This window comes from Camellia sinensis, unplaced genomic scaffold (genome assembly GCF_055761805.1).
Source record: "Camellia sinensis isolate YWXY unplaced genomic scaffold, ASM5576180v1 Unanchor4, whole genome shotgun sequence".
Taxonomy (NCBI): domain Eukaryota; kingdom Viridiplantae; phylum Streptophyta; class Magnoliopsida; order Ericales; family Theaceae; genus Camellia; species Camellia sinensis.
This window is the reverse complement of record NW_028129277.1, coordinates 5430323-5445418: the sequence shown is the minus strand read 5'-3', so window position 1 is coordinate 5445418 and position 15096 is coordinate 5430323. Positions and strand designations below refer to the sequence as shown.

General features: G+C 35.7%; 1 non-coding gene across 1 annotated transcript; it reads left to right on the top strand.

Moving 5' to 3' along the window:
- The first annotated feature begins 2932 nt into the window (after positions 1–2932).
- LOC114290079 (uncharacterized) lies at positions 2933–10663 on the top strand. The gene is made up of 7 exons (XR_014358803.1): positions 2933–3155; positions 4392–4497; positions 6773–6894; positions 9882–9953; positions 10060–10115; positions 10198–10263; positions 10336–10663. It is a non-coding gene; the product is annotated as an uncharacterized LOC114290079 (transcript).
- The last annotated feature ends 4433 nt before the right edge of the window (positions 10664–15096 follow it).

Genomic DNA, 15096 nt, shown 5'->3' with positions numbered 1-15096 from the left:
GAGGTCGTTCTGTACTATGTGTGGCCTCGAGGCCGTTCTGATAAATGTTAGGCCTGAGGCCGTTTTGTAATATCAGTGGACCCGAGGTCGTTCTGTAATTATGATCATGAAAGAGTTATGAATTTATAATGTTATACTTATATTGGTAATGACTCATTCATTTTAACCTCTTTATTGTATTATTACTCATTGAGTTTCGATCACTCTATATTATGTATGTATATGTAGGTGATCAGCATGTCGATGTCCAGAATGGAGCCTAACCTTAGAGTCTGCTTCAGGAATTGTTTTTCTGAACCCGATCGGTTGAGTCTCCAAGATGGAGCTTTTGTCTTTTGCCTCATATCATGTTATGACTTTTATTTGATTTTGCAATGAGGGTTTTGGATATGTAAACTATAAGTGTGGAGTTTTCTATTGTACACAAGTTTTGCATGGATATGTAGATATGTGAATGTGCTATGATAAAAGCAAAGTATATTTTTGATAATATTGACACATCTCAATGGACTTTCATCATTGTCATATGCTTTCGCTTGTGGCCCCATTATTATAATTATTCTGCATTTTTGTATGAGACAGTAGGTAATCAAGTGATTACTAGCTGGTTATGATCTAAACCTCCAGGGGCGGGTTTGGGTTATGACAATAATTAAAGAGGGATCCAACAAATTATGACATGGCACAAACGATTTGATTTGAGATACCTAGCAATTTACCAAATTGCACAGACAAGTCAACTTGACATATGGTAATTTATCTAGGACCAAATACCTAGTCTTACTCAATACATGACTAGTGACTGGTCTCACCAATTTCACCGAAGCACAACTGCTTATTAGGGCTATTGGTCCAAGCTATTGTCAAAGTTCAATCGTTCCGTGTACGGAGCATTTCCACGTCATTTAGCAAGACAAATCAACACTATCAACTTCTCAGAATTTATCAAATGACTAGAATAATCAAACGTATCAACAAGAATGATTCCACAGAATTTAACATATGACAATGATAATCAAGAGGAGGACAAACGTGAAGTAATTAAGATAAAAACTCTTTGCAAAGGGATTTAGAGGAAGCATATTGTATACCGCCTAAATTACCTCGAAACAATTCCATGGCCATTTGATGCAAAATCCCTCCAACACCAATGCTTTTAATCATCTGCTATATCACCATAAATCTATAAAGGTTGTGGATTGAAAAGGTATGTAAAGTTCAACAAAATCTACAACTCTCCTCTTAACTAAAATGCTAACTCTCACTCTAAATACTTTTAATCTAAACTCTAAATTTTTTTTTTGGGTAAGTAAGTCATAAAATAAAGACAATGAAATTTACATGTTTACAAGGGACATACCCCAGGCACGCCCAAAAATAATAATAATAAAAACAAATATAACCAACATAACCTACCACTGCACCCCTAAAAAAGGGGGGTAAACAAGAAACTGAAAACACAATAACCCAACTCTGCCCATATATCCATTTTGTCCTCAAGTAACCCCTACAATTAGAGATAATAGATGGGAACTTGAGATGGATATATGGGCAAAGACAAACATAAAAGCACCACAAGCTAGTAAAGAAAACATACACACTAACAAAACAACAGCCCTCAAGCCGAAACAAAGATGATAGTCAACCCCACAAGCCCCCAGTCTCTACTACAGATAAAACATGAAATCCAATAAGCATCCCACTCCTCACCACCGTGACATCCAAGCCACTTAACCCAAGCCGTGACGGAGGATAAAGTCTATCCCATGAGAAATCCCAGCAAAGTCATATGAAGCTAGCACGATCAAGAACCATAAGTCACGGTCTAGGGAGTTGAAGTGAAAATAATAGCCCCTCAGCAACAAACCAAAACACAGCCAATAAAATCATGAGATCAAACATCACATCCCCCAATCCCTTCCTTGGTAGATCACAAACCTCAAGCCCCACGGCAATGTGCCCTTCACTCCATGTTAGGCGTGGTAATACGATCAATTAGGACGGGTCACATGAAGACAAGAAGCGACCAGAAAACCGGTAGCTATCCTCTCACTTATCTCCCAGTCTCTAACTCGGCTGGTTATCGAACCACTATTCCCCAAAGCAGTGACTCCCCAATCACTCTTGGCAGAGATGGCTCAAAACCACCCTCATATCGAGTCACATGAGGATCACACGAATAATCAACACGAGAAAATTAACTGTAAATGGTCCGCTACCTTGTGGGTAAACAAGAATTTATGGGCTCACCAATCATATAAATATATGCAATATGCGCAAAAAAAAATCAATGAGCCCAAATCAGCAGCAAATCTGTGGGACAACCCACAAATCCAATAAGAAGGCCCACCACTTAGCAAATTAACACATATTAACAAACTGCCACCCCAAATAAAATATAAACGTAGGCCCAGCGGGACCCACAGCCCAATACCAACTCAAAAACAACCACCACCATGTTGGAAAAATAAATGCAATATCCACGAAGGACTACTGTAACATGGCAACACCATAGCAATGCTAATGCTCTCATGTGGGACCTTTCAAAATCAAATACCAGCAAAAGAAACCCACGAAGAAAGGGCCCACGTATTTGACTATGCATATATAATATATAAATATAAATATTTATATATATCTATATAATATGGCACAAGGGTTTTTGAAAATGTCATAAAATGTCTAAGGGATACATTTTGTATCAATGGGTCAGATTGTCCCATCTAAACTTCAACGGTTGAGATTTCTTCATTTCCCACCCACTCTTTGTAAATCGAAGAAAATCTCTCTCTCTCTCTCTTTCTCTCTCTCTCTCTCTATACCTCCATCAGAGCCCATCCTGTGTGGGATACTCAACCATAATCCCTATTCGTTTCTTCTTCCTCCCTCGCTCTGATTCAGTCAATACTCTTTCATTCTCTTTCTCCAATTCGTTTCTTCTTTCTCTTTTCCTTCCTGCTCCTTTCTGCCATCTCAATCTTCATCAACAGTGGCAGGCCAAACTCCATATTCCACCACAATCGACACAACCTTTTCAGCCCATAGGAGAGATTTCGAAAGGAGCCATTGCAAAAGGGAAGATTTCGTTGGACCACCACCGTCTCTAGAGAGATCGATACTCTGTCGTTATCAATATTCAAAGAGATCCCAAACAGGTTTTAATTAGTTAAGTTCTTAGTTTTTTCATAGGGTATTTGAATGTCTGCTTGTGTATTTTGATCAATCTCTCATAGGGTATTTGAATGTCTGCTTGTGTATTTTGATTGTTTGGTATACATATTGATAGATATGTATTGTGGGGATTGTGTATTTAGGATTTTTTTTTTGTTTACGTATGTGTATTTATGCAAAAGTTTTGGGAGTTTTAGAAATTGAAGGTAGTGGAATAATTAGAAAAATTAAAATTGGATTTTTTTTTGGTTTGTGCTTGAATCTTGGATTTGGAGAGTGATTTGTGGAGAGAAAAGGAAAGTGGCTGGAAATATGAATTAAAATTGGGGTTTTTTTTTGGTTTGTGCTTGAATCTAGAACTTCCAACCTTTGCAATTCATGATATTTTTGTGGGTTTGGTTGTTTCTGATTACTTGAATCTAGATACTTTTATGAGTTTGTAAAGTTGAATCTGAATATTTTTTAATCTGGTTATTTTTGTCAAATTTGGATTTTGGAAATTTTTTCATTTTGTTGAATCTCAGATCATTTATTTTTGTGAATTGTGCATTGGTGTTTAAACCATAAACCTTTTTGACGTCTGTGGGTGTTTGGTTAGGTTGGTCACTGTGTGGATTTCTATTTATAGTTTAGCTTCTGACATGGGTTTGATTTTGAAATGAGAAATGAGTTTTAATTTTTGAAATAAGTTTTGTTTCATGAAATGGGTTTCATTTTTTAAATGGGTTTTGATTTCAGAAATGAATTTTTTATGTTCAGTTTGATTTCTGACATGGTTTTGATTTATGAAATGGGTTTGATTCTTTAATGGGAAATGGGTGTTGATTTCCTATGGTTTTGAAAAGCTTTTGATTTATGAAATGGGTTTTAATTTATGATGTTAGTTTGAAATGTTTGTTGTATGGGTGTATCTACTTTGACCTGTTGAATTTTTTGTGGTCTACAATTGACTACATAACATGTGTCTTTTTATTCTTTGTTTAATTTGCTTTTCAAGTTGTGGCACCGGTTGTCAAATTGGTTGTGCATTTCATGATGGCTAGAGTCACTTAGATTTATTTCTTATGAGTAAAGGTTTAATGTTATGAAAGTATTTATGTCATTTTACTTCTTCCAATATAAACGGTGACAACTCAAAGTGAGATTTTTTTATTATTATTTCTATGTATAAATTTAATATCAAATAATGTTTTAACTTATTCTTCATGACATGTAAGTAGGCACATTATGAGCTTGAATGCCAATTCTGATAGAGTTCTCTTCCATTATAATGGACATGGTGTACCAAAATCAACTGTTAATGGTGAAATTTGGGTATTCAATAAGGTTAGTATCTAATATGAAGCTATGATCATGTTCTTTTCTTTATCACTTCTAGCGTAGTGATGTTGTTTCTTAACTGTTCCTTTTGGTAGCTTCTTCTTCTTCTTTTTGTTTTTGTTTTTGTTTTTTTAAGTCTGGAATCAATACATTTTGGTACCAATCGGTGGTAGTAGATTGGCTTAGAGTGATGCCTACTTGGTACTCAACCATTGCCAATCTTCATCTAGACTCCGAAAAGGTATTTTACTTTGATTGTTTGTTAGATTGCACTCTCACACTCAAATTTTAGTTGGTTTTGCTGAAAGGAAAGCATTAGTTACAATAATTGAGAGGACCCATGGCGGCAATGGACCCATGGTAATCGGGTCCCCGATTGATACATTGTTAAGCTTACTCATTTTCGTTGTTATTTTTTCTCATTTGACAATGCCATTGTCTATTAAAAAGAGAAACCATTGTGTGATAGTGTATGTGTGCAGACAAGTGGAGTGAGATCAACCGATGACGCTAAGCTAAGATAAATTCTATAGTAATTTCTATTTTTGTTTCCTTTTTTTTTCAACTCTCCATTTCCAACCATACGCACTATCAATCTAATTTGTCATTACATATATAAATGAGGGATTTTAATCTCTAATTTGATCATTTTATTTCATGTGATGTTTGTTATTTCTTTATGATTTTGGGGTTCTCATGTAGAGAGTTGTACTAAATATAATATTTATGCTGCCAATTGGCAGTTTGACAATAGGACAGAGTCAGTTGCTTGAAGTTAGTTGCTTTTGTTGAGTCGATTTTTGGATTCTAGGATTTTGTCAAAGATCATTTACTCCAAGTGGGTAGATCAAGTACTACTAGGAGTACATCCTCCTTATTGTTCCTTTGCTAGGAGAAAATGTAGTATCACCCGTAAATTGAGACAACTCTTCCTAAAAGCTGGTTAATGTTTTAAACTTGGTCCCTAAACATAATGATAATCTCTTTGTTCTTTGTGTTATTTATTCTAATTTTATATTTCTATTATGGTTTCAATATCTTAGTTTTCGTAGGACATAGCATTAGAACAATATTTTCTAATTAATATCAGAGATACATTTCATTTTAAGGGCTCAGATCAATCCTAATTAATATCTCACGGTTGACATCAATTTTCTTCCCACTCAAACACTCTCTCCCTCTCTCCCACCTACCCATGTCTCCTTCCCCATTCCCTCTTTATCTCTCTCTCTCTCTATCTCTCCCTCTCTGTTACACGTCTTCTCCCATTCCCTCTTTGTCTCTTTCTCTTCCTCTCTGTTCTTCTTTCCTACCCTCCCTCTTGAGCTCGATTTCTGCCTCTCCCCCCCTTCTCTCTCAGTGGCTTCCAGTCGCAACCCTCCCACTCGCAAGGTAGGGTTTCCGATTGTGAATTACGACACTGTGCTTTGATTGGGTCACCGAAGGCTAGGGTTTCCACCACCACAACCACCGTCATCATCATCAACTTCCTCAAATTCTACATTGACGCCGCTGTCTTCTTTTTCTCTCTCTGCTTCGAACCCCCATGGGAGCTCTCCGGTACCTCTCTCCCTCTCTCTCTCTCTCAATGCTTCTTTATGCTTCAAGTAAATCGATGTTTGTTGGTGGAATTGAGGTAATGGTTTAAATCGATGTTTTTGTTTATCATTATTTCTGTTTTTGGTTTATTGTTGGGTGGTTGCCTATTTTGTGGTTCATGGTTTATTGTTTGGTGGTTGCCTAATTAGAACTATGGCAGAAATTATTGGTTTATTTATTTTTATTTTTTTTAAAAAAAATTTGTCGAATGATGTTTTTATTGTGTGCAAAGGGTTTGAAGAGAACAATGAACACTGATTGTTTCTGTTTTTAATTATTTGTTTTTATTGACTGATTAATAACACATTTTGTATAATAGTTAGTATAGATTATATTCTATGGATTGGGGCATAGATGCATACAAAGAAGATTTTAGATCAAGTGGTAGAGCCAACTTGCTCTGGTTGAGTCATCCTCCATGTGGTCTGTTTTGTTTGCAGAAATGATCATGTTTTTATATATTTCAAGGTTTGCTAGATCACAAATTGGGCTACATAGTATATGATAATATATGAGTTATTTACACGGACATCTCTACATTATTAGAAAATATTAATTTTATTTTGATTTTATTAGTTTTTTCTCTATGTACAGAAAAGCATTAGCTAATGCATTATTTTTGTCCATTCTCTCTCTTCGGAAAACTCTTCAACTTACATTCTCATAAGCATTTTCATTTCAGTAGAAATTAACTTCAAATTTTGTGGATTGGGGCATAGATACATACAAAGAAGATTTGAGATCAATTGGTGGAGCCAACTTGCTCTGGTTGAGTCATCCTCCATGTTTGTTGGTGGAATTGAGGTAATGGTTTAAATCGATGTTTTTGTTTATCCTCGTTTCTGTTTCTGGTTTATTGTTTGGTGGTTGCCTATATTGTGGTTCATGGTTTATTGTTTGGTGGTTGCCTAATTAGAACTATGGCAGAAATTATTGGTTTATTTATTTATTTTTAATTTTTTTTTTTTTTTGTCAAATGGTGTTTTTATTGTGTGCAAAGGGTTTGAAGAGAACAATGACAATAATCAACACTGATTGTTTCTCTTTTTGATTATTTGTTTTTATTGACTGATTAATAACACATTTTGTATAATAGTTAGTATAGAGTATATTCTGTGGATTGGGGCATAGATACATGCAAAAAAGATTTTAGATCAAGTGATGGAGCTAACTTGCTCTGGTTGAGTCATCCTCCATGTGGTCTGTTTTGTTTGCAGAAATGATCATGTAAATTTACCTTAGATTTTGTATACTCCAAGGTTTGCTAGATCACAAATTGGGCTACATAGTATATGATAATTGGGCTACATAGTCTTGGGTGTAAGACTCTTAAAACCGATAACTGTTTTTGTAAAAAAAACATGTCAATAACAATAAAAAGAGGAAAAGTGGTATACTTTGGATCAGGATAAGAGATCAAAACAAGCCTCAAATCCAAAGATTTCTATCACCATTTCTTGAAATGTTTATTCTTTGTACAATAGTGTCATTTTTTGGGTGAGTATGTATAACAGTCTCATGTCTGACTTTTTCAGCATTTCATTTGAAGGGTCAATTTTTGTGATTTTGTGCATATGGAATTGGTTTTTTGAAATGGGTTTGATATCTGAAATCTGAAAATGGGTTTGATTTCATCTTGATTCTATTGCATTTCAAACTCAACCCATTTGTTTGAATGTGATATATATAGATATAGATATATATATCTATATATCTATATATCTATATATCTATATAATAAGGGAAGAAGGTTTTTGAAAATCTATATAATAAGGGAAGAAGGTTTTTGAAAATGTATAAAATGTGTGTGAGATACATTTCAATTCAATGGCTAAGATTAATTCCAAGTTTATATCAAAGGTTCAGATGAATAGATCTCCCGCCCAAGACTTCTCTCCACCTACCCACGTCTGCCTTCCCACCTTCCCTTTCTATCTCTCTCTCCCTCTCCCTCTCTGTTCTTGAATACATCTCTCTTTCACAGATATATCTCTCTCTTCCTCCTATCTCTTTCATACGCTACTCTCTCTTCTCTTGCGATGACCACCGACCACCTCTCCTCTCCCTCGCCGGAGACCCAAACTCGAACCCTCTATTCCTGTCTTCCTCTCTTTATCTCCCGCTCCTTCATCCCCCTTCCCCATTTTAGGCCTTTGTTTTGCAACAAACCCATACCTTTTTCGATTCAGTGAGAGGAGAGAAAGAGGAGGGCATCGTCGTCCCGCCCCACCGACGCCGACGCCCTACCCCGCCGTCCCTGACAAGAAGGTTCGAAATACATGAGGTAAATCTAGATTCAGTTTATTAGATTTCTAGATTCAGTTTATTAGATTCAGTTTATTAGATTTCTTAGACATGGATTTCTTATGCTACTACTATTATTAGATTCAATCTACTACTATTATCTTTTAATTACTATTATCTTGATTAGGAATCTAATAAATCAGATTGGATTTCTTATGCTACTACGCTAGATTGGATTTCTTGGATTCACGGTTCAGTAATTAAAAGATTTCTTAGATTCCTAACCTGATTTATTAGATTCACAACTCCAAGACATGGATTTCTTATGCTACTACTATTATCTTTTAATTTATAGATTCTGTATAGTTCATTCCGCAGTTTACTTCCCTTGCCTGGGAAGTGGGTTCAATCTGTGACTACTATTATTATGGCTTATCATGATAGTAGCATAATAAGCTGTGGAATGATAGTGGGTTCAATCTGTGGAATGATAATAGTGGGTTCAATCTGTGACTACTATAATAGTAGTAGCTAAAACAGAGCATAATAATAGTAGCATCAAAGAAGATAGAGAGCATAAAAAATGGCTTATCAAAGATTCATGACTACAACCAATTTAAATCATAATAATAAAATTTATAAATTCTTCATTGATCAATTAAGGCCGAAATACAATTGATGTGTATAGTTCATTCCACAGTTTACTTCCCTTGCCTGCAGTTCTAGAGGCTAGAGAGCATCAGCTTGATTATCACTTTTGAAAGTGCTTTATGTTATAGCCCTATTTTGACCTCTATTATACATTAACTCAAGTATCACTTAGATTGTTCTGATTGACAAACTTTTGATTGTGCTTTATGACAATTTTTTTCTTCTGATCTTAGTTTAAAACAGTTTGTCCTAATTTCTGTACTGACTTTTTTTTTTTTTGAACAAGGTGTACTGACTTTAATTTGTGTGTATTAGATAATTAAATGTGTTATACATAGATATATTGGTTTCTAGGTGTGGATTTGGGATGGTTGTTAGTGTCATACTCTAAAGATTTGTTTGGATCATATTTTCATGAATTGAATGATTTATATTATAGGATTCATTGAGTACATCATTTGCATAAAAAATCAAGTAAATGGAATAAATATAGACTCATGATCAAACTCCACTTTTTAAAAAAATAAAAGTTGTGAAGTAGTTTTTTTGAATTAACTTTTATTAGAACCAAAAAAAGAAAGGAAAGAAAAGATTTACAAAATTGTAAAATCTTAATGTAAACCACAATAACTTGCTATTTTTAATGGACAAAATAACTTGGGGGACCCCATGAAAGTTTTACTTACAGACTGCAAATCTGATTTATGAAAAAACAAAACGAACAATATAAGATTGACATTTACAATTTTTAGTCATGATTTCTTCCTATGTGGGTGAATGTCAGTTGTGTGTACCCTATGAAGAGCAGTTCCAATTTCTGATATATACTACCAACAAAATATCTCCTTAGTTTTTTTTTTTTAAAATTAAATTAATGTTTATGTATTGCATTATAGGGATCTCTCTTTCAACAACTTTACCAGTGATCTTCCCAGTTCATTTATTACATTGACCAATATTTCTACTCTGTGAGTGTAATGAAGTGCTAATTTATAGTTGATATTTTATTTTTGGGGTTCAGTTCAGTTTTTTTGAACTTCTGCTAGTTTCTTGATTTTTGGCAATCATATGCAGAACAACCAATTAACTGGTTCTCTTAATGTTCTGGCTAATTTACCTTTGACAGATTTGTAAGTTCATTCCCTAACTCTAGGCCTTGAATTTTATATTTCTCACCGGCCCTATTATTCTCATGCCTTGAATTTTCCATAGAAATGTTGCAAACAACCATTTCAGCGGGTGGATACCAAGAGAGCTTATTTCTATCCCTAGATTTATGTAAGTGATGCATGTTTGTGTTATATTTTAGGACTTCTCCAATATGTCTAATCTAGCATTTTAAATAAACAGATATGACTGAAATTCATTTGATAATGGTCCTGCTCCTCCTTCACCACCATATACCTCGCCTCCCCCAGGTAGACCACATAATAATCGAAGTCATTCTCCTCCAGGGGCAGATTCACCACAGGGATCTGGTGCTCAATCGTCCAATCCAGACAATGGAAATAAAAAGGCACTAGCAGCTGGTCTGATTATAGGCATAGCTCTAGGTTCTTCATTGGTGGTCTTCTTTGCAATGCTTGTGATTGTGTTTTTCCTCCGAAAGGGTAAAAGGAAGGAACCCACTGCTGCTAGAACTTCTTCAGGAAGTCTCCCTGTTAGCACAGATAAAGGTATGTCCTTTTCCTGATTAAAAGAAAGAAAGAAAGGAAGGCTGAGACCTTCTTTGGTTAGTTCTTTTTATTAATTTGTTTATATCAAAAGTTCTTTCTATTTATTTAATATCATAATTAACTTTAGGTTCAGTGTTTGAAATGTATTCCAATTGTTTGGAAATTTAATAATAGCAACTTATTCCTTTTTGAAGTCTTTACACATATTATAACATCAGTTTTTGCTTCTGAATTATTCAGTTGTACATTGTTCTAGATGTTCATATCAAGGTATAAATGTCCTAAAAGTATGATGCCATTTATAATACTGATTAAGCTATCTTTTAATACCCTCCTACTTTCTAAGCCATTTTGTCTTTTAAATGTTCCATTCTTGATCTGAATCTATCCACTCCAAAGTCGCATGCTCACTCACACCCTCATTGACCCCAATCTACTTAGGCCAGCCTCCATTTCGTGGTCATGGGTATTGTTAGATACCTTCTTCAGGATCAAGTTCATGGTCATATGCCTAGGCCGCTTATTGTTAGAAAGTAGATTGTTGATGTCCACCAATAGTTGTTGAAAGTTTAACTAATACCATTGGAAGGATTAATGACAGAATTTCATGATTGGGCATATGAGAAAAGTGCTTTGTCATTCTAGAAGGAAAAAAGAAAAAGAAAAAAAGAAACAACAATATGTTGGAAGAATCATGTGTACCCTAAAAGTTGTTAGACGGTGTCTTGAATGTGATTGATTTGTATTGTGGGGTCTATCATATTTATGTTGGTGTTTTGCTTAACAATATGGAAAGTAATAGTTGGTGATTGATGTGGGATAGCACATGGCCATGCCATGTGATAACCTATTTGTACCCAAAATTTTCCCCTCCAATAGGAAAAATTGTTATATGCAGAAGGGTACCACGTGGTATTGTCATGTAGTATTCTAAACCAATCACCAAATGCCCTTCCTTCATGTTGATAGGCAAACACTAACATAAATATAATAGACCCTCCATGTAAACCAAGCGCAACAGTGAGCACCATGTGAGAATACCTTTTTGCTTATCCAATAACTCCTCCAATAGAGATGCTATATGCGATAATAAATGGTGATACATCTTTTATAATTCGTAAAAGATCTTAGATTGTCTAAATTGAAAACATGCAAATAGTTTAAATTGAAAATAAATCAGAAATTTAATATTTAAATTTATAAAATTAAAAACTCGATAGTTTATTTTGTTACAAGTATTAAATTTTAAGTTTTTTTTTTTTTGGGTTAATTTTTCCTAAATTTTAATGATACTTACAATTATTCAAACAAAATTGGCTTATGTGTGGTGGTGCAGCATACACTATTTCTAATATATTCATGTTCTCCATGATTAATTAAATGTTGAGGATGCATTAAATTAATTAATTAATTGACATTATACGTAGAAATTATAATTATATTTTAATCCCAATATTATTTACACCGTGCCTTCAAACACGGACATACGCTAATGTATATATAAAAGACAAACCAGCCATAACATCTCTTGTTTGTCAGCATCAATAGAGCCCCATCATGCTCTACACGTACACCCAAAAACTTGCTTTACAGCTGCCAAAAACCGTGGGCCAAGTAAACCCACGTGCAATACTATCCCCATGTACAACCAACAGCAGCACACACTACTTTCCATAACCTGTTCAAACCTTAAACCTCAAACCTCAGTAGACTAGGCGGGAAGCTCACCACCTTTTTGAGCTCACGCATATACCAATCCGTGAAATACACGCCCAACAACACCAGACCATACCAGCGGCGGATTAGCCCTCCTCGGAGCACCAAACCCACTACGAACCTAGTAATGCCTGGAGAAGGTGTAATCGACACCAAAGGCAACAACCACCGCCGGTAACTTAACCCATCACCGCCGGAGAATAACCATTTCGTTCTGCAGAATCATCCATGGTGTAAAACCGCTACGGACGCAGAAAAGAAATATATCCAACCAGCAGCTATGTACCTCGGAACAGCGATAAGCCCGCCAGTACTTGCTCACTGTAATAATGGCACCGGAAGACCAGTACCAAGCTCTGCTTGTGTTCCATCGCTAAAGCTGGACAACCCAGTAATGGTGAACCCACGACCGGAATGCCAAACAGTGGACAGAACACCAAATAAGCATCATTTCCGTCGGCAAACAACCAGAACTAGAGGGAGAGGCACACTCAACCCTCCGACAAACGAACTCGCACGCTAAACCATTACCAAAGCAGAGTAACCTCTCGCCGTTGTGGAATGCCGGACAAGAGTCAGACCCCAGCGTCGGTTATTGGAATCTAGCTGGATCCACACTCAAACACCAAAAGTCACTACCCCACATCCGATAGATGAAATCCATCTCCGTGGATGATGAAGCACAGAGAGCCCACCTCCACTAAACACCACAATCTAAACAAACTGTAACCTCACAAAAATCATACAGAAGACATGCTCACTCACACTCATATAAGTGGGTGGAGGAGCTAACCAAGCTGGCCAGAACAGCACCAGAATCACCTCCGGGGGAGCTTTCTCTCTCTAGATTCTAGAGAGAGAGAGAGGCTCTACTTTCTTCCCCCGCGGTACTCTAAATTTTGATCATAAAGAAAGAAAGAGAGATACAGATGGCCGGCCCAAGAATAACAACCATATAAAGTAGTAGAGAGGATGAGTTCAAATTTATAGGCAAAATAAAGAGTAGCTTTCAAGTAAACTTGGAGGGAAAGAAAGATGGAGTAGCCTCCAAGTAAACCAGGAGGAAAAGAAAGATAATTGTCTTAGAGGCAAAGAAAGGTTGCTTGGAGGGAAAGAAAAGAATCTTTGCTTGGAGTCCGAGAAAATTAAAAAAATAAATAATAAAATAGATGAATAATGGTAATAATGAAATAGTTAGCCCCAAGGTTATTTATTTTAAATTCATATTGATTTGGATTATCGACAAATATTTTAAACTCATTTTAAATATTTAAAGTTTTCAAAATAAAATTTTATTATTGTTCTTCATTGTTTCTAATAGATGTATGCTTCAAATTTGTCATTTTCTCATGAATATTGACACCAAGACAACAAGGGTTGATACCAGAATGAAGTACACAATGCCTAAGTGTTGTAGCAACCAAGGGTTGACACCAAATTTCAGTGTAGCAAGGGTCGACACCAAGAACGACAAGGGTCGACACCAAATTTCAGTATACAAGGCTCAGTTAAAGCAGCAACAAAGGGTCGACACCATAACATGAAAGGGTCGACACTAAATTTTAGTGAGCTAAGGGTCGACACCTGCACATGATGAGGGTCAGCACCAAAAGACAGAGAAAAGAGTTCTAGCAAACAAAGGGACGATACCCAGTTATGGGAAGATCGACACCAGGAACACCTGGCAGTCAAACCAGAGAAGAAAAGATAGTAAAGGGTTGACACCTAATCTGTAGAGGTCGACACCCTTATGTCTAGGTTTCAAAACCTAGCTGCCATTTCTCATCATTATGAGCAAATTTTGAGCCAACTCTTCAGTCACCATTATGAGCAGACATTGTGCTGACTTTGCAACAGACTTCGAGCAGAATTTTGCTATCATCATCATGAAAATATATCTTATCTTCACCTACAAAAGATCTGCATTAATGGACATTGCATCTTTTGAGGAGGCTCCATCTCCAAAGGCTTAATGACAGCCTATACACACCCATGCTCTACTTTGACAGCTTGAAGACATCACCCATGCTTAGCTTCAATGACTAGAAGGCATACCCATGTTTCTCTCCAACAGCTAGAATACATTGAAGTCTATAAGGGCAGCATTTCTCTAAATCTGAAAAAGTGAAGAACTCTGAGCATTCAAGAACTATTCCTAATCAATCTTTGCTGAATATTACTCTGGTACTTTCACATTCATATTTGAGTGCATCTCAAAAATACTCTCTACTCTTACACTTTCATATATATATATCTTTTGAGAGAGAAATCTTGTAAAAGAGGACAGTTGTACCTCTTGTTCTTATTTCCATTATTCTTAGTGAAATCTTGTAAAGTGAGGCGTTTAGTTGAGAGGTCCTCAATGGATAAAGTAAGCCCTGTAAAAAAAAAAAAAAAAAAAAAAATTCCACAAGCTTGGTGAGGTTGTGGTGATGTATCTATTTGATTATTAGTTAAGGAATTCTCGAGAAGGAACCTTGAGGAGTGGACGTAGGTCGGTGAGCCGAACCACTATAAATCTTTGTGTTTGTGCTCTTCCTTTATTTTCGGTATTATTGATTGCTTGCTGAATTTATTTACTTGATTTATCATAGTTAATTTTCTATGCATAATTTTTATTTACCCAATTTACCCCCCTCTTGGGTTGCCTACCTAGGTAAGGTAACATTTGGTATTAGAGCCTCGTTTCTAGTTTTGTGACTTAGCAATCTTAGAGTGA